This window comes from Toxotes jaculatrix, chromosome 21 (assembly GCF_017976425.1).
Source record: "Toxotes jaculatrix isolate fToxJac2 chromosome 21, fToxJac2.pri, whole genome shotgun sequence".
NCBI classification, from domain to species: Eukaryota; Metazoa; Chordata; class Actinopteri; family Toxotidae; genus Toxotes; species Toxotes jaculatrix.
This window is the reverse complement of record NC_054414.1, coordinates 8,599,004-8,620,426: the sequence shown is the minus strand read 5'-3', so window position 1 is coordinate 8,620,426 and position 21,423 is coordinate 8,599,004. Positions and strand designations below refer to the sequence as shown.

General features: G+C 45.1%; 1 protein-coding gene across 6 annotated transcripts in view; it reads left to right on the top strand.

Moving 5' to 3' along the window:
• Positions 1 to 21,423, top strand: part of raraa (retinoic acid receptor, alpha a) — a 139,139-nt gene that overhangs the window by 76,882 nt on the left and 40,834 nt on the right. The window lies entirely within an intron of this gene.

Below are 21,423 nucleotides of genomic sequence, written 5' to 3'. Positions count from 1 at the left end.
GGAAGTGTTATCCTGCAGTGCCAGTGCAAGTAGACCCTCACGACCATCAGTCAGCGATGAAAAGATAAAAAAGGTGGAGAAGGAGTGCGGCGAGTGTGCTTGAGAGGAACGGGGCGGCAGTGAAACCCGAGCGTGTGCGAGAGCGATGGACTCGACAGAGTGTGTGTTGTGAGACGGAGAGACAGGTGAAAAGTTTGAGGGACTGAATTAAGAGAGTGGGCCAGCGTGGAGTGTCCTCTCAAGGAGAAGAAAAGGGTTAAGAGGAAAAAGCACTTGAAAGAGATTAGAGATTGATGGACGCAGGCACGCAGACACAAAGGAAAAAGTAGATGTCTCTGAATGTTAAACAGAATCCTTGCACACAGAATATTTAAAAGAACATTATGCAAATAAAAGCAGAGAAGAACGGTTTTGGAGCTACACTGGAAACAGTAATACTCACAAGGACATGTCTTTACTTCAGTCTCAACATCAAGAGCAAATTTGTCTCCATTTGTGACAACTCTCTTGTTTCTAATGACATTGCATGTGACTGCCTGTCCAAAATGTGCTTCATGTTCTGTTTGACCACACCCTAAGAGCATCTGAAGATGGACTGGCCCTTTAATTCATGGGCAGGCATCTGCTGTTAGACTTCCTGTGACCATACATATGAGCAACCAATCGAACCATTCGTCCAGCTGCTGATGTGGCTGAGAACCACACAATTCCACTGGAGCATTGGGTTTAATTAGAAGCAAATTAATCAGTGTTTACCTTAGTGTACATGTGACAGAGACGGGTTACTGCAAACAACGCAGGAGCTGTGTTGCCGTGCCCCGGTTGTCACAAGGCACAGGTAAAAAAAACAAGGTATTTGAATAATTTAAATAATCTACAACACTGATGTTGCTGAGATAAGCAATAAGTATTTTATTAGGTCCAATTCACAACATGCATTATGCTGTATCTCACTGAAATGAATGAGGAGGCCTCTGTGTTTTGCTGCAGACTACAGGAGTTTAGTGTTTTCCTTGTATGTTAGTTGTGGTTTGTGTTTCTGTCAATGTAGTCTTGGCTTTATTTTTCTGTGTGTGTTTGCGAGGGAAAAAAAGTGTTTCTCACAGTTTATAGGCCGACATTTTTACTAACTGTCTTGCGGTTTGAGCGTATTGGCCACTCAGCACATGAATCACTCATTTCGAGCGCGTCTGTGTGCTGCTGAGTGTATTTCATCCTTCCATGCGGATGTTTCCCACTGTTTGTTTATGTGCGTGTGTTCCCGTGTTTGTGTGCGTGTACCCCACTGATGAAATTGCTTCTCCTCCTCTGCCACCTCCTCCTCGTCCTCCTCCTCCTCCTCCTCCTAATGTTATCTCACTTCCTCTGGGCCCCTGACAAACCCACCAAACACAGAGAAAATAGAGCGCTTTATTGGTATGCCTGTCAGGGGCCCCCCACCCCCCGGATTTATGACCAACAGACAGCGGTTATCACTGAGTGGAGAGAGGCAGAGTAAAAAGGAGTTGTGTGTGTGGGGTGGGGGGGTTAGGTTGGGAGGGTAAAGGAGCAGAGCGATCATATCCTGCATTTGCATATAGAATCACTCAAACTGGGTTGAACCATTTCTGGAAAAAGATCATTAAATTGTTACGCTGTTAACATCTTGAACGCATTGGCAGGATAAACCAATGCCAATCGAGATGTTTGTTGAATTTATTATGTCAACTGTTGGAGATTGTTGAAAACTAATTGCACACTTTTGCTTGTTTGCAAAAGGCAAACGGCAAAGCCACGGTGATAAACACAATTTCTGTCGCTTTGATTGATCAACTGATGATCTGATGATGATGGTGCTGAACTGAACGGACGGTGACTTGGTGCTAACGCAGACTGGAGTCATGAAGTTTTTTTTTCTGTATAATTAACATCTGTCAGCATCTGTGTTTGCTCCTGATTGCTGGTTTGTTTATTTGTCAGCAGGATAATGCGAAAAGTCGTGAACCGATTTGCACCAAACATGGTGGAGGGATGGGACACAAGCCCGGCAAGAAGCCATAACATTTTGGTGTGAACACGGTTAAAGAGACGGATCCAGGAACTTTTTTTTTTTACTTTTTACTTCTTTTTTTTTTCTTTCCTTAACTTGGGGCATTTCTAAACATTTTCATCTATTCCTCAGAAAATAATCTATGGATCTTGATGTAAAAATATCAGACATATTTTATGGTGTCGAGGTCAAACAGAGTTGTGCTGTGTTTTACGACAAATAAATCTTTTGTGTTATCAGGCTGCTTACTTTTACCTCTTATTCTTCTTAGAGCTAAAAAGGCTTGTTTTTTAGTTTTGAATTGTTTGGCCTTGGCAGAAATATGCACTGTGCTTTGTGCCATTCCAGTTATTGTGTGTGAAAGGCTTTTGTCCACTGCCTTCTCTCTCCATTATGAATTGTTGCTTTCTGTTTGGTCTTGGATGTCCCTGTAAACAAATTGTTCAGCGCAGGCCAAAACGTTCGTTTTAACTTTATCTTTGCAAATGACTTTGAAATCTCTTGCGACAATATTGCTCACATTGAAAAATTTTATCGAAACAAATTCTCCAAGCCAGACTGAAAAAAGCCTGCTCTTTTTTGCCAGATGTACTCAGTTCTTTATCTTTGTTGTCATCACAGCTACACAGCGATGGACCATAATGACTCCAAGCAACAACATTGAAAATGTAGACAAACTGAGATCTTATTGGCAGAAACTATTTATAAAAGGGTCTCAGGAGAGAGTTCATAGCCCTTCATCTTCCACCTCCCTCTACCTTCTCTCACCATCTTCTGTCTCTGTCTGCTGAGAGGATGAATTAGGGATGACAAGGCCTCCGTACGGGCTTTTAGTGAAGGGGAAAGGATGAGGGAGGGAGGGAGGGAGAGAAGGGGGTTAACGGAGTCATTAACACATGATGATTTAACCGGTTTGATTTAGTGCCGCGTTATGCTTTTCTGGCATCTTAGACTATCCTCATGTGGATTGGAGGGGAAAGAATTTTCCTCTCCCTCGCAACATCCTTCCTTCCTGCCCCTGAGGAGTTCCCCTCCGTGTGCTCGTATGCTCGCTCACCTTCTCTCTCTTCCTCCTCTCCTTTTGAGCATCTACTTCATCTAACACAACCGCTCCTTTTTATCATCTTAACCCCCCACCCCCCCACCCAATGTTTTAGTCAGACTCTCACTTTCCACCCCTCATTTTCTCTTTTTCTCCGTCTCCTCCCAGTGTTCCCATGTATTAAGTTTTAATGCCCCCAAACAAGCTTTCTGTGTCATCTCGCTGAGAGTGTCAGCGGGGGCGCTCTGTTCCCCCTTCTGTCTCTGCTGTGAGAATCACCCTCAAAGCAGCTTAGGGACACACACTCACTCGCTGGGCACTTATGTTGTGGGCACAAAAATACACACTCTCAGGCAAATGCACATTCAATCTCACTGACTTTAGACGAAAGAGTTTTTCTGCACACTGCGCCTGAGGATGGTATCATGCAGGGTCTGACCAGGCTTCATCTAAACCCAGTCTAGACGAGCTCTCCATGTGCTGCGGGAGTGTGTGTGTGTGTGTGTGTGTGTGTGTGTGTGTGTCCGTCCACCAATCACATTTCACCTACCCCATGGTTCCCCCTCTCCATGGGTGGCAGGAATCCCTGCCAGACCATCAGGAATTAGATCATGCAGTATCATGATTGGATTTGAGCTTTGATACACACACACAGACATACACACATGCACACACACACACTGGCACTCCTCCTGCTACCCCAATAAGCACCCTAAGGCTTCACACACATCCACACGTTTGGATATACACAGTTATTACTGCCATTACTCTGCTGCTCGTCTGTTTCCCCACGAGTTCTCAACCTCATGGCTACCCACGTGTACTGCACCCCCCCCCCCCCCCCCCCCCCCCCCCCCCCCCCCCACCCACAAACTCACATATACACACACAAACACACTAAAAAGCTAACAAGAACTAGGACAAGAGGTGTAGCCCTAATCTCCCTCTACATCTCCTCTTTCGTCCTCTTCCCTTATTCTTCTTTCTTCCTTTTTGTTTTTTTTTCCTCCCTAAAGCCCTTAATCAGAGGGACCCCCCCATCCCTCCTTCTTTCTTACCCGCAGGGCGTCCCTATTCACCAACCTGGTGAATAATTAATCCCGGCAGGGCGAGTTGATTAAAATAACACATCAGGTCTCCTTCATTGAGAAGAGGCATGGCTCCACTGTGATGTTGCTGGTGGTGTGGGTAAAGCCACAGCAGAGGGGAGAGTTATTCTTCATATTAACCTTGATTAAGATTTTATGGGTGTAAGACCATATGTGGGCCCATGTGGTTTTCCTATTGTAGCGGGTTATAGCCGTTTGGACATTTTGATCAAGAGTGAAAAAACATTTACTGCAAATTAGAGCCCTGCGCAGACTGGATTTTCAAGGCCAGCACCAACAGTTTTATGGGAGTTTTTCAAAATCTTATAATAAAATATTGGCCAATAATCATTTTACACCTTAAACATTTTGTAGTCGAAATCACTTCCAACATACCGAGTCTGTCGTATTTCTATACCACAGTTCCTCTTTACTTATCAAAAAACATTTGCACAATGCCCATTTTGTTTTATTCACAAGCTAAAGTTGACGATGGCCTATATATTGTGTGGATCTCATCTTCCCACGAGAACCGAGTGAAAACCCGGAGTCTGTTGATCTCTTTCTCTTCTTCTCTTCCTCCATCTCTGCCTCCCTGTGTTGTTCCTCTGTTTGCACTGTTATAAATTGAAGCAGATGGCATTCATCGGTGACACATGATGCAAGTTCATGTTCGCTAATTATGTCTATGCTGTGCCGTTGGCCTGTCTGCTTTGATTCCCTCGCTCCAACAGCTGTACATTTGCTAGTGTCAACCCCCCTACCCCCATCTTTTTAATTCCCACTCCACCCCACCCACCCCACCCCACCCCCTTTCCATCTCTGCTGTACATTTTTCACCACGGCTCCAATAATTCTGTTAGAGCCGACTCACGACAAATAGTGTGGAATCAATGGTACTGCAGGGTTAAATAGAGGAAGGGATGGCGAGTGTGTGTGTACAGTTTTGATAAGGCATATTTCCTTTTGAAATGCTGTCTCACACAGGCAGAGTCAGGTTGTAGTGTGTGTGTGTGTGTTTGTACTGTATGTGTGTGTGCATGTGTGTGATATTGTTGAGTGGGTGCTCAAGTGAGCTTGTTTACCATTCTTAGCTGCTGTGAGCTGTGAGAGACTGACTGGCCAAACACTCCTAATGAGTTCCTCCTCAGTCCTCTTCAACACACACACACACACACAGATACACACACATGCACACACTTGTGCCTCTGCTCCACTCCACTCTGAAACACCAATGCAGCCACTGGGGGTCATTGTTTCCCATAGCTCCAGCTCAGACTCTGTCCTGGTGTGTGTGAGTGCGTAGGTGCGTGCGTGCAGTCCATGCTAGTCGCCATGACGCCCTGGTCACCAGACTCACACTGTGCACCCAAACAGATTAGCACCTCACTTATTAATACATTACAACAAGTGAGGCTGAGAAAGGTCTGAATAAAGGAGGGAGATTAGGTCGCTGGTCTATTTCGATGATTTATTCATTTGTGACCTTGTTTTCCCAAAAAGCACATTTCTGATTCTCACGAGTAAGCATCCTCACTTTTTTTTTTATTCATAGTGGCTCTTCGTTTCTATCTTTTTTTCATGTCTCTGTGCTTCAGATCATTCCCCTTCATCTGTGTGTTTTCTCTCTCTGAGACGCAGCATCTCACTGATCTCTTTCCCTCATTACCTAGTTTGCCTCATGTGTCTTTCATGTTTCTCTCTTTTGTTCTTGTGCTTCTCTCTTTTTCTCCGGTTAGCGTTCTCTTTCACGGTGGGACTTTTACAGGTGTTAACTCCCCTTGAGGTTTTTTTTTTTGATTCTCCATACATACAAGTTATCCAACTTTAAGCTTTTTTGAGTTTGGCCAATAGACTTTCATTGGTTTTTAGTGTCTCCACTGGTTCTAGGCTAACAATGTGTAAATGATCATTCCTGGTATCTATGAAGCCACTCTGCTGTTGCTAAGAGTTAGCCGAGTCCAAACAGACTTGCACCTCTTCAGGTGAGTTGGAAGTCCGTACCACCTGTTAATGAGATTACCATTCGACCTTTGACCTCCACAGCTAACTTGCATCCGAGAGAGGCAGAAAGTACAGAGCAAGCACATGATGGCTAGCGGATTAATGCTTGATCCCTGGATATACTAAAGCTTGTTTGGTCAAGAAACCAACCCTGCAACTGCCTTGGTTATATAGACTGCACAGACAGGCACGCACAAACAAGCAGACGGAGAGACATGAGCCCACACACACGCACATATGCACACACACACACAAATAACCAGCCAGGAAGCTAGCTGACACCAAGTGACCGTGTGTTGTTTTTACAATCAGCTTTCTCTGGATTGCAGCTCAGACAGCCCTCCTCCCCATCTCTCTCTCTCTCTCTCTCTCTCTCTCTCTCTCTCTCTCTCTCTCTCTCTCTCTCTCCCCCCTCCCTCTCCCCCATCACAAAGAGCGGCTGCTTTACGAGGGTCTGGCTGCAGTAAAAGCCAAGGGTTGTAGGGGGGCACAGAAGGCTGTCAGAGAGGATGTAAATTACACAAATAAAACTCCACACTGGCACTGAGCTTCCCCCAAGAGAGAGAGACGGGAGGGGGGGGTAGATATTTACTATAACTTCAGAGGGGAACACAGTGGGGCAGACAGAAGGAGGGGAGAAAAAAGAAAAGGAAGGTATGCAGAGTAGCGGGAGTGAAAGGAAAGAAAGTGAAGGAGAGATCTATGGAAATAAATAGTATTTGGTGTGTGCGAATATTAAGAGAAAGAGAAAAAAAAGAGGTGGAAAAAGTTAGAGGAGAACCATCATTCAGCACTTAGATATTATTGTCAGAGCCCTGTGCATGTGCTTCCCTGGCACAGTCACCCATAACCATGGCACCCGTTTTCCTTGCCTTCTCTTTATCACCTCCTCCCATCCTTCCCTCAGCATCCCTCCCTTCCGTCCTAAGGGGTTTGTCTCATCTTCTTCCTCGTTCCCCAGGGCGTCCTCCGCATTTTGGATTGTTGATAGAAACATGACACTATACTGTAAATTTAGACAAAACGTGCCACGTTTGTACCTCCACCATGAAGAGTTGGTCTTAACCACCGCAGCAGCAGTTGCCTTACAGAAAAGTGGGGATGTGAGCGGTGGCGTTGAGTAGGAAATTGGGCGTGCATTGTAATGCAGGCATTATTTTGTAGCTTGGCAACATTAACAGTGAGAGGAAACCTAACTATAACCAGGTTTCCTCCCTCCCAAATAGGATTTGTCCTGCTCTCTCATTCAGTCTCTCACACACACACACACACACACACAATTAATTATCCACTAATGCTACAAAACATCAGAAAACTGTGAACATGCCTGCCATGATCTCTCAGAGCCCTGGATGATGTCTTCAAAAATAATATAAATCAAAGTAAAGTATCTAAGTCACACATTTGAGAAGCTGGAAACAGAGAAGCTCATTGTTGAGTGAGAAAATCTCTCACAATAAGCATATAAATGACTTTGTTGCTTTGTGTTTACTTTGTGGAATTGTTGAATGGAAGAATTTCATGTTATATTACATGTTTAGCTAAGATGTATGTATCTACTGAAGGACACTATTTCTTATTCACAGAAACACACATATACACACAGTCTTAGAGATTCTTTGTTAGCTACTCAGTCAGTGCAGCCACCAATAGGAGGGTTATGAGGGGCAGCTGGCTGCTCTCTCTCTCTCTCTCTGCCTGCCTGGGCCTCTGACTGCTGCACGGTGCACGACAAGCTGAGGGACTACAGCCGTGTGACCAGTAAACCTCATGGCAGCTCAGCACAGTGGCAGACGGCAAAGCGGTTAAGTTGATTATATAGAGTTGTACATTTCCTCAGGGAGCTGAGGAGGAACCGAGGGACGACGCTATGAGGGAGGAAGAGATCAATTGGAGGGGAAGAAAAATCAATCGAGTATAAGATATGCACAGAGAGGGGAGAGGGAAGGAGGAGGAAATTATGTGTGAGAGACAGAACTGTCTAAAATGAATGCAGAGAGAGAATGAGAGGGTGACGGTGACATAGGAAGAAGTAGAAAAAAAAGATCAAAGATCTTCTATCGTGTAAAGCAATGAACATACAAGTCAGTACGTGTAAGGATGAAGGAATCTTTGTGAATTAGTTAACTCTGAGCTCAAGCTAACATCTCAGCAGAGCGGGCAATGAGACATGATGCGGAGGAATGAGGTCAGGAGGACCAAGTTAAATAAATAAATAAATATTTTGACAACATTCTCTGATGGAGACTTTGTCTGTATAACAAATCAAACATCAGTCTTAAGTCACAGTAAGATTCATGTTTTTGACTGCTGGTTGATGAATAAACATACATGTTCTGATGTTCATGGAGATGGTCTGTTGTTTTGCCCCATTATGCCCCAAATCTCTATTCTGTTCTGTTTATGGAATGAAATGCTTACTTCCTTAAAAATGGATGTCGGTGCCAAGTTGTATTTTTTTCAAGTCCGACAGTTTCTCTAATTGCATTTGTTACCATGCCAACAGCGGTCTTTTACAGGAAAGGAAATTTTTTTTTTTTTTTTACTCTCCAGTGAAGTGTTTTTCTCCTACATCTGAAAACACTGCACAGCATTCTAATCTGCCTGATATTAGGCCATTAAAAGATAGTGCTGGTATAGACCTTAGCTTTAGGGAACTGCTGTAGCATCTGGTGACGTCTGTGGAATAACTCATTATATATATATTATATATTATATGTATCATATAATGAGTTATATTTATTATATAACTCATTATATAATAAATATAATATATATATAATAATGTGTTCTGAGCCCAAAATCAGAAGGAAGCGAAAACATAGTATTTCCAAATTGCAATTAATTGCATCCATGACGTTTATTTTTAAATTATCCATGTTGTATTGAGTTGCGCTGTCCTTCGACCTGAGTGTCGGTGGCTGCTGTGGTTCAGCGGTGGCTCATAAAACCAGCTTTTTGTTTCCTGTTGACTCTACAAAATTTGAACAAAGTTCAGAGCAGGTTCATCAAGGTGATCTGAGTGTCACCACATTCAGATGCCACAGAGGGAGTTTACCTTGGCCCAATATGTCCTTCATGCAACAAATTATTATGTGAACAAAGGTGCTCATCTTACTGTATTTTTTTTAAAGAGCTGTAACCAGCTACAGATTATGAGTGTAGTGTATTTAAAATACATTAAACAAAAGGCTGCACATCACAAACTATCTTAGACGTGTATGCAACGATCTCAAAGACAGAATTAAAGTATAAATATAAGAGAAAAATAATTTTGCACTTTAACAGTACTGTCTTTAAAGCCAAATATGAAAAGGCACATTTTTCACAGGCTCCTGTGCCATTATTGCTGCGTGTGTGTGCGTGTGTGTGTGCGTGTGTGTGTGTCAGCCATATTGTGTGGCTCTGCTTTGGGACAAATGAAATACCCTGGATGATGTGTCCCACTCAGCTGTTTTGCCAGACGACTGGGTTGTTGGCACATAGAGAGAGAGAGAGGGAGAGGGAGAGACAGGGCTGGGGGTTGGGGGTGGGGGGGGGTGTCCATTGTTGTCTCCTTGCTGGAATGATCTTGCACCTGCATGCTGCTGATGGAGGGATTTGCTGCACATGTACGTCCGTGGTGCAGCTGTAACAAAGTACCTCGCGTAGCCTGATGGCTGCCATTATTTTAATTTGTCGGTTGGAGCTTCTTTGAACGCACCACCAGTTTTAAAGTTTTAAAAATCGGCCCTACTCCCAACTTTAGGACCACAATCTGAGACAAAAAAAAATAAAATGAACCAGAAGTGTGTTGCTCTCTCAGTGGTGGCTCAGAGTTATCTTCTAATTCAAGTCATTGATCGCTTTCACGCGTGTATTGACTCAACCTGTTTAATTAGCTCGTGTCTATCTGGATACATGGAACTGACTTTGTGTCTGTTTACGGCCTGTGCACATCTGTGTCCGACTGCGTGTGTGTGTTTGTGTAGATGCACACACTGCTCATTCAGCTGTTATTAGGTAGCATCTGCAGGGTCTAAACTGTGGGTGTGACGTGCACACAGATATCATTGGTGTCATTGCATTATTGGCCATTGTCGTTCAGCAGAAGCCCGTCTGACACAAATTATGATTATCACTCCAAGTTCAGCCCGGAGCACTCTGGTTAACTGGCTGGGTTTGACCGTTGAACCCTGAGGTGTAGTCGAGCAACTCCCTCAGCACCAGGCCTGCAGGGCATTGTGTGTCTATGTGTGTGTGTGTGTGTGTGTGCATGTTTGTATGAGAGTGAAACAGAGCTAGACAGGGAGGGAGTGTTTTGTGTACAAGCTGACTGGCTAAACTACTTTATTGCCTGATCATGGGGAATGGCTACAAAGCATTTTCACATTCACAAATTATAATCAATGTGAGTCTGTTGCACAGATGTTGTTCTGCTATACTGTGTGTGTGTGTGTGTGTGTGTGTGTGTGTGTGGGGGGGGGGGGGGCGTACACCATATACATGTTGGTACATTTGTGTATGTGTGTGTTTGTGTACCTGTATACATTTTTTGTGACTTGAGATGCACGTGCCAGGCATTTGAGTGTGAGCTTATGTTTCTGCGTACACACCTGTTTATGTTCAAATGCTCACCTTTGTTTTGTTGTGTGTGTTTGTGCCTTTATTTGGCTGCCGTTTTTGTGTACCTGCATGCTGCCCCATACTAATAGGGATATTTCATTTGAATTTTTTTTTTTTTTTTTGGGGGGGACAGCTGAATGTCAGCAGATCCATTATCCTTTATCTGAACTTCCCACAACAGAGAGAGCGAGAGGTGCGGAGTGGATGAAGGTGGTTCAGTAGCTGGATGGATGGACAGATGGATGTCGGTGTCCTATGGCACACTCCTGTTAACTGTCGCTTTCTGTCCTTCATGAATTATTCACCCACAGTTTCTTCACTCGTGTCATGGTTGCTCTCTCTTCCATTAGAAAAGAAGTACCTCGCACACACCTCAGACTTTATATTTCTTTTTTTTTTTTATATATATATACCAAGGATAGGATAGTAACGGACTGTTATCAATATATTGACAGCAGTACTGCACTATGTAGAGTGTATATTAGTGTGTGTTACTGTAGAATGGAAAGATGTTCAGAGGGTTTGGAGATCTTCAACACAGCTCCTGGCCTCTCAGAGCAACAGAGCAGTGGCAGTAAACACAGAGGACACTGCGGCTGACCCGCTAACGCTGCCCCGTTTTCACATCTAACCACACAACTGCACATGCGCTGCAGTTGCGTGCGAATACACGACACATGGATGTCAGCCATTTTGCAACAAGGAGAAGTTACAGTAAAATGAGGGAAGTGTAGAAACCTTTTAGTCATCGCTGTGAATGCACGTGTCTTTTAACATCACTTACTGTGTATTACTTGTGGACACTGTTGTGTCAGGGTTTCTTCAGTTCCCAGGACTTTGTTGCAAAATCAATTTCAAAATGCTTTTTTTTCCCCCAAATACAGATTAGATGTGTCCACTCCCTCTTCCTGATAAGTCAAGCAGTGATACAGGAATCCAGTCTAGTTGTTAGGGGCAAAGGAGTGATGGTTTTCAGGCAGGGGGGAGGGGGGCAGCACCTCCCATCACAGATGTTTGGTTGAATTAGACCCACAGCACAATCCTCCTGCAGTACATTCTTTAATCTCTGTACTATTAAAGCTGCATACCTCTCCTACTCAAACAACTACTAAAATACTTCTAATGGCCGTAATGATGGAACCGCCTGCATCCCTTTAATATCAGATCTGCCCTTCATATAGCCAGATGGCTGCTGCATCAGTAGTCTGTTTTGGGACCATGCATCCAGTACATTTAGATGCAGCTGAACACAGACAAATCCATTCACTGATGTCACGTAAGGATCGCAGCATTAAAACTGTTACAAGTCTGTTACACAACTAACGTTTTCCCTTTTTTGACCTTGAAACAGCAAACCTTTATTCGTTTTCTTTTGTTTTTGTTGGTGGTGCTGCTGAAGTTATCTCCTCCTCTGTAGGCCCACTCTGTATTTAACTGTTTTGTTTTCCACTTGTTTATTTTTCTTACTCCATATAATAGGAAAAAAAATCAAACTTGTCATGATTGTGACCCTTATCTCTAATAACAGCTGTATTTTTGGGGCTAATGTTGTGAACCAGGACACTGTATGGAGGGAAAGAGGGAGGGAGAGTGTGATGAATGATCTGTCCGGAGAGAGAGAGAGAGAGAAAGAGAGAGAGAGAGAGAGAGAGAGAGAGAGAGAGAGAGAGAGAGAGAGAGAGAGAGAGAGATAGAAAGAGATGGGCTGCTGGCCAATGAGGTTAGAGGTTTTACTGTTGATGTCTGCTTGGTTGCATAGAGACTACCTCACATATACACACAGACCTGAGAGCGTGCACACTTCTGGTCAAACACAGTCTAGACAGCCTGACGCTTTGCTGTGTTCAAACTGAAATATGCATCATCCCTTGTTTATTCACAGCAAACACAACAATGTTTGAAGATGCATTTGCAAAACATTGTAAAGTGACTTTTTCGATTATTTTTGAGCGGTTTCTTCTTTTTATTTGACAGCCGAGAGGAGAAACTGACAGTAAAATGCGAAGAGAGAGAGAGAGGTAGAAAAATACAAATGTGGATGTCACAACCAAAGTGTAACAGTTTTTTAAACCTCAGTGAGAAATAATAAAGTTAAGATGAGCTTTATTTATCAGCTGAATTTAACAGAAAAGACTTGGATGTAAAACTACAACAACAATACAGTTGACAGGAGTATACATTATGTGCAGGGCATTGACACTATAGCATCTCTGTAGGTTGAGCAAATGTACAATATTCGCTGTTCACGTTATCAAAGCTACAGAACAGGGAGGACAGGAGGAAACAGTGAAAGACAGGAGAGGATAGCGAACTGAGTAATGACGGGTTCTGGAGGATGATTTTGTTAACTCCTGATAAGCTCTGACATGCCAGGCTTCCCAGCAGCCCCTGGCACTCCTGTTCTCACCTCTACATGAGCAAGCTCATCTGTGAACTCCCCCTGCACCTTTTTACACATTTTACTGTGGCACCTTTTTTCCCGATTAAACATGCAAACGCTGATACACAAGGATCCATGCCAAAACAACCCCAAGAGACACACACACACACACGCTCGTACACAGACAGATGCACATATGCACACAGACTTCCACTTTCTTACATTGTCAGTGAAGCTTAGCCTTCACTTTTCTGCAAGGATTGTTGGCAACAAGGATGGAAAGACAGGAGAAGCTCCAGAGACAGCAGAGAGAGAGAAAGAGAGAGAGAGAGAGAGAGAAAGAGAGAATAAGAAAGGGTGGCAGAATGGATCTCTCCATCATGCTGTCAGTAAGGTGCAGCTTTAGCGTTTAGCACAAGGAATAAAGAGTGTTTTTAAAAGGTGCTGCGAGGTGCAGCAGAGATGAGTCAGATAAATGACTTCTCTTTTTCATTCAAAGAGCCCAGGAAAGCCCACAGGGGTCACTGTGTGTGTGTGTGTGTGTGTGTGTGTGTGTGTGTGTGTGTGTGTGTGTGTGTGTGTGTGTGTGTGTGTGTGTGTGTGTGTGTGTGTGTGTGTGTGTGTGTGAGACTGAAGGAGAGAGAAAGAGTGTGTGTACAAGTATGAGGGGAGAAAGCGTGACAGTGTGAGTTTGGGCTTGAGAATGCATGCAACACCCAGACTTTTGCCATGGCCGGCTGACGTTTTTGTTACTCCTGACACTATAACATATTATGGTTTTTTTTTTTTTTTTTTTCTGGCTGTTGCCCTTCTCCTTTCACCACCGAGTGGGAAAAGTAATGTAGTTCAGGGGGAGCATGTAAGGTGGAACAATGGCTCAAAAATATTGAATAAGGAGTGAAAGGGAGCCAGGGTTTGAATGACAATAGGCCAGAGCTGGCGGGGTGAGGACTGATGATGTGTGGGGGGGTGGCGAGTCCAGATTGATGATAGATCTCCATTGGTTAAATATTATCAGGCTTCTTTTACCATGTATAAACAACCCCCCCCCCGTCCTGGTATCATACAGAGAATGGTAGGATGTGGCCAGCTAATGATCTGCCCTTCTGAGCCATTCACTTTTTGTATTATCCTATTTACTTACTATTGAGACTCTCCCCTCTCTATGGGTTCACAACACAGATGGTTTGGGTAGCCATAGTGACTGCAGAGCTTTATTTATATCAGTCCAAAGCCCCTCTGTGCCTTTTTTGTTATTAACTCTTGGAAATTTTGTCACAGATGGAGTGCTCGAATTATGGACCCTGACTGCAAAGTTGGATCATTTAAAGTATTTTTGATTTTAGGTTTAGCACATAAAGCTGAGTTGATAGAGGAGGGATAAGTATTTCCTTTTACTTTTCCCTTGTGAAATCGAATGGATGGAAAGAGATTAAGGGCACCTCTGTCCAAACCTCTCCACTTCTAACAATTTTTTGACAGCAATACTTGTCTTCTTGTCAGTGTCAGTCATGTCTTTGAGATTGCACAGGGCACGAGTAACAGTGTTACACAACAGAGATGCACATTCATATTTTGGCATATGATAAGCCGTGTGATACTGGTCATGTTTTCAGTACTTCCCCATTTTCCACTGTTTGCTTTTTGCATTACTGACTAAATATCAAGGGCAGGACAAGCCGAGGCCTGAGGGCAGAAAGTTTTGACACTGATATCAGTTCTTGCAGCAGTTCTCTGGGTTTGTTGTCTGAGCCTGACAAAGGACGAGCCTCTTCCCCGCTGCCTGTGGCTGAGCTGAGAAAACCTTTCAACTGCAGAAACAACCACAGCACAGGGAAAATCTGTGCCCCTGACAGGGGCACTTTTCACCGTCAGGATTGTCCTCGGCTTTCAGATGAAGCTGACCCAGACGCTCCTCTGGGACTTGTGGGTAAAAAGCGCTGCCTCTCATCCAATTAACTCTTCTCTTTCATACACATAAATATATACACACACACACACACACACACACATATACTAGGGCTGGGTTGGGGTTGTGTGGTGGACAGTTACGGAGAGGCTGAGAGATTGCAGAGAAAGGGGAGTAGCTGCTCCATCTACATTCCCTGCGCCCCATCCTTTTGAAATGCTGATGACTCCTCCTCCGTCACCCTCCTCGCTCTACTCCCTTCTCTTTTAATGTGGCAGAGTCATCCATTCCATTAACCCTCCTCCTGCTCCCCTCCCCAGGTTAGAATGAGGGAGATCCCCCACCGCCGGCCTCCCCTCCCACCCCTGTATAAAAGACAGGGCAACAGGGGCCACAGTGGTGACGATGGCAGGGGCATTTGTCATGCTCTGAGCCGCGGCAGTCTGTTGCTCTCCCGAGGGCCCTTTGTTGTCCCCAGCTCCCAACTAGCAGGCTAAGCAGGGGATTTCACATGTTTCATTAACATCTGAACCAGCTCGGCACTTTTGAACGTTTCGACATCGCTTGGCGGGAACGTGCATGAGCACAGACATAAGTGCACTTGAAACATAAAAGGCAGGATGCAAAGAGCACATGTGCCCAGGAGAGAGCAGTCAGTTTTATGAAAGAGCAAGGGCAAGATTAGAGCTGTATCACACACAGGCGTGCACACACATACACAGCCGTTTCCATGAGTGTTGACTGCACATTCAGCCTGCAGTGCTCCAACCTCTGCGCGGTTCGTGGCACACATTCCGTCTTTGTACTAAGCACAACAATCAGCGTGCCCTGTCCGGCGCCGGTGTTAGGGGCACCACTCAAGTGGAGGTCACTTACAGAGGCGTTATAATGCTTTGGGCTGGGCACAACAAGACAGGGCAATCCACTTAAAGCGAACCACCAAAACCCCCACCCCGCCCCCACCACCACCACCATCACCACCACCACCTCCTCTCATATCCTTTCCAGGCCACCCCGAGCATCACACTTCTGAATGGAAAACGGGAAATTGGCCCTCTGCAGCACTTCAGATACTGGACAGAGAAAGCAGCGAGGGGGGTGGGGGTGAGTGATCCAGAGCTGCTTTTTAAACACAGTGCCTCGACACCCAGACAGCAGCGCCTAAGATCTCTGTTAGAGGGAGATGAAACGGGCCTGTTTTGACGGGAAGATGGCTCTTTTTCCTTTTTATTTTTTTTTTTTTTTTGTGAACTCTGACTTAAGGCCACAAGGGCGAGGCTGCGGCCAAGAACCTGGATGCGGGAAATGGAGAAACTAATGATATCATACATAGATAAACAGAGTGTAGTAATTGCATCAGTGATGCCAATTTCTGTGTGTGAGTTTTGGCAGAGCAGAGATGTGGACTGAGCTCCTCATTCTGCCAGCCTCCTCCATCCTCTTCCTGCTCTCCCCTTCATTTCTGCCCCATGTTTTTCTCTCTCTCTCTCTCTCTCTCTCTCTCTCTCTCTCTCTCTCTCTCTCTCTGCTTTCCTGCAGGAGATCACCTCTTTCCTCAGCCCATATCATACTATACTCTATGTTCATTCTCTGTCCCTCTTGTCTTTTTTAATAGAATTAGTGGCGTGTCCATCCGTTTGTACTAAACATCTCCCTGTTCCTGACAGCTAATGGGGGCCATTCTTAGTCCGGGATGACGGATATAGGGATATCCTTCCTCCAGGGTAACATCCATAGCAATTTTCCCTTGATTTGCTGAGTGATGGACTCAGTGCAAAAGAACATAGACCTAATGATCATTGCGGAGATGGGCTTTCTAAGTCAAGGCTGTAGAGTGTGGACAATTACAAGCCATACAATAAGCTATGTCTCCTCCCTCTCCTCTCTCTTTTTTCTCTCCCTCTGCTGAGGTATTTCCAGAATGCCGCCGGCCATGATGGATTTATGACTAGGCCATACTTTGGTAAACACCGATGGTGGGCAGTTTTGTCCCCCCTCCCCCCAGTGATATAGTGAAGGTCCCATAAAAAATGGGAAAACCAGGTTACGGCCACCATAGAGCCGGGCTAAACAATAAAAGGCTTTATGGGCAGATATAGGCCTGTACCATAAATGCTGGAATCTGCTGTCGGAGGGACATTAAAGGGATAATGACGGGGGGGTTAGAGGGGGGGTAGCTTTCACAAAGATCCCTCTAGCCACTAAGAGGGTCTTTTTAGAAAAGACACACGCACACACACACTAAGGATAGCAAAGCACCAATGTAGAGATCTATAGAACAGTTTAACTTTGGGTCAGGTTGTGTGTGTGTGTGTGTGTATCCAGTAGATTGACAGAAAGGAGGTGGAAGTGGTGCAGTGCTCATCGATAACTGCAGCTTGTTCTCACATCGAAGGGTCGGCCCCTCATTACACATTGGCTCGCTGTCGGGGAGCACAGCTGTTGGGTTTGGCTGGTGCTGCCTGTACAGGCTGCACAAAACCAGCTGTGCAAACAAACACGCACATACACACACACCGAAACTGTAATGACAGTAAGGGGAACGGAGTGGCAATGGACAGGTCGGTAGGGTTTCAGGTAGACTTAAAAGCAAACATGCACCTAGGCACACACACACACACACTCACTCACTCATATACATGCACAGAAATACACTCAAGGGAGATGTGATCCCGGTCAGAGAGTGGCATGAGGAAGTTTACTGCTGGGACCATGCCAGTGGTTGGAGTGGGGTGGGGGGGATTATGGTGCTCATCACAGTCGTGGGATAATGGTGTTTACATGCAGACAGCATGTTTTGCCCCACAGCGTGACAGAGACCTGGACAGATGCAATCACTGTGGCATCGTCCCTTGCTGTCTCTCAAATTAAGACACATTTCAACTCCTTAAAGTACTTCCCCTCTGAATTTCGCTTCTCTGTCTTTCCCTGCTGCGCTGCTTTATTAGGTCGCTAGGAAGATTTACGAAAGATAGAAAGCTTTGCCGAGGTTTCCAACTTCTTTATCGTCAGGGCATTAGCCATCTGCTGGCACATGTGCAGGAGGGCTTGGGGGTGGGGGGTGGGGGGCGTAGCTTGAGCGCCTGTGTTTGTGCAGTAGTCGCTAAGGCAGACAGGAACTCTAAAATTAGGCCCAGGCCATTCTAACTTGAACATGTCTGGCCTTATCTTGTCAGGAGATAACTATTACCCGGGCCAAGTGTTGTCTGAGCGATACGGCAGGTCTGATCTGTTTTTTCCTTTGCCTTTTAGCCTGTTTAGTGTCTCCAGGCCAACCAGAGCTCGCTCGACTTTTCCGTGACTTTTAGACAATTTGATTTCATTGTGTTTTGATTTCAACGTCCACTCCAATAACAAACACATTGTGCAGGAAATGTTCATAGGCATGGAGGGGGTAAGAAAAAAAAGAAAGAAAAGATCTCCAGAGTGCAGGAACACAAGACTCCAGGGACAGCTGATTGCAGATGTTGGTGGATCGTCTCCAGAATCTGCTTAACATTCAACAAAGATTCTTGCTCATTAGCTAAACAGAGATCTGCTCTGACACTGTGGACTCCCGTTTGCGCGTTTACAGAGAAGGCGCTCTTCCTCCTCTTTTTTATCACATCCAATAATCCAAATGACATAACGACCTATTGTTTGTTCTAACCTGTCAGCTCATCTCCTTGGGGGAGGAATGGCAGGGGAAGCACCTTTTACTGCTTCCTAACACCCTTGATTGGGCTAAGAAAGAAGGAGAGTGGGGCAGTAAAAATAGTTTGACACCCTCAAGGTCCAGCCAGCAATCTCCCCTCCGCCCTTGCCCATAAAACTCTTTGAATTCCCTCCTAAAAATCCTTCTCCCCTCTCTCCCCCACTCTCCCGCTTTCCCTCCCCCATCCCTCTGCTGGACTCTAAGTTCCAGCTTTTCTCCAAATCAAGGACGCAATGTTTACTGCTCGTGGTATCCCTCTATTATTTGCACTTACATAACCATCTATTTCTGCGAGGCCTCCATGTTTGAATGGTGCTTTAATCAGGCCGCTCCATCAGTTTGCCCTGGACTTTATGCAACAATACTTTGAAGCTCAAGCCGCGAAAACGAGACTCGCCTCTTGGTGACAAGCTATGGGATCGAGACAAAATCTCATTCTTTCTGGCTTTGCTTAGGGCCAGAGTACTTTTCCATGCTTTCAGCACTGTGGCGCTTATTGATGCCGGAACAACAACAGCCACCTGGACTTGTACGTTAATGTGGGCTGAACCTCTTGTGACGCTCTTTCTGCTTAAGCCTCAATTATACTCCCTTATGGACGCACACACATACAGCAGCAGAAATCACGGACAGGTAGTTGATCTTCTAGTCTGCTAAGAGTTAGTGCCCTTGTAGCACAGCGTCCATACAGACAAGCCCACGTGGTCACAATGACAAATTGGTGGGTACACAGACGTCTGCGCAGAGCCTTGCATACACTCTCTGATGACGACGTCACTCGGATCCTCGCACACCCCTGCGTACTCGTGGTTGTGGAAAGTACACTCATGGATGTGCAATAGAGATCACCGACCACTCCCACTTCCCTCATGTCCATATTTATAGCACCAGTTCTCGAGTGTATGCCTTAACACTTCATATTATGTGTGCGCATGTTTGTGATGAGTCCAGCTCATATACAGACTGGACACCACCTGGTACTAAACCAGTGCTCATTTTTCCATTGATGTAATGTAGTACACCCTATTCCAGTTCCAACATATTTGTTTGATCTTAGAAGCCTTGATATATCCAAAATTGACTTTTTTGTTCAAAAGTAAATGTGAGAAATCTGTGGGAAAAGGACATTTTTCAAGTCTAATCTTGTATTCTTCCCTCCCCCTCTGTAATAAGCAATGATCAACAATCCGTTATCTCTCAGCTTGTTTTATGCAATCACAGGGTATTACCCGAGGATGAATGCTCTCCCCTCGGAGAAGAAAACAGAGCCTGGAAAATTAGCATTTTCTGACAGCCATTACTCATAGGGCTAATCCTGTCAAGGAATGTGTGGCTGTGCTATCAGTGCAGGCAAGGGGTCGCCCCGGCCCAGGCCTGCACACTGGGCTCTTATCAGGCAGGGTAAACACACGGGGGTCTGCATTAAATAAATGTCACAGTCAGTGGGGGCGGAGCAGACCAACCCCCCCACCCCCCGCCAGGCTTCATGAAGATAATCCCTCTCAAAAACTGTGTTGGTCAGACCCAGCTGTGGCCTGTGGCTCAGGTATAGGGAGAGCGGGGGAGGAGAGGTATTGTTCAGGCAGTGGTGTAGATTACAACACAAGTCACACGGGTTTTCAGCCAAATCCACATATTTGAAAAGGCTAGATACCACACTGAGATACCACAACAGTAGAAAAAGGCTTAAGATTGCATGTCCTATATGTGAGTGGACGGGACAGGTCATTTTGCTGCCATAAACAAGTTGTCGGCTCAGACGCTGCACCCTCTCCTCCTCTTGACCTTGTCTGTTATAAAAAAAAATATTCATATAATGTGATATGTCTTCCAACAAAATGACACCTCTCTGTCACAATTATAACATGAGACTGCTGATGTGGATGTGTTTTTGGGACTCTGAGTCTAAATGCCACCATGTTCTCTCAGCACTGATATTTGCATCACATGACTCTGAAAAGGAAACACTGATACCTATATGGCTGTGTTGTGACAGCTCTGGCACAGACCCAGGGCCTTGTGGGTGACACAGTTGCATGTTCCCATAACAAGTTGCAGCAATGCTGCATGGAATGCTGCAGAGTGAAGGTGGAGTAACCTTTTATCGGGGAGGTGATGCAACTCTGAAGCCAAACAACTTCCTGGACTTTATTCCAGCTGTAGCGACGCTGTGAGAAAAGTTAAGCATCAGTTACCGTGACTGGGTGACTTTGCTTTTCTTACTTTATGTATGCTGGGTGAAGTGAGGAGCCTCTGTGGGCAGCACTCGAAGAAGTGTAATGGTGTTACACTGAGTGTACAAGGTGGGAAACCTTGAATAATGTGGGATGAGAGTGAACCAGAGAGGCGAATCCGAGTCAGCCAGTGGGTCACCAGGAGGTGAGGCTGCCTACTTCCCTGGGTTCAGGAAAAGTTCAGCTGCATAGCATTAGGCAAATTAGGGAGACAGCGGCTGGGGGAGAAAAAAAAATCGAGGGGTAGGGACTGATGAGAGCATGGGGGAAAGGGTCAAATTAGTTGGAAGGAGGAGCCCAAATAAAGAGTGAGAACATAGACGGAAACTTCCAGGAAAAAAAGGAGCGAGCGAGAGAGAGAGATACAGTGTGGTGCAGCACTCATTATGTCCATGAACTCTGTGTAAAGATATCAAAGAGTCATTACTGAGCTTATAT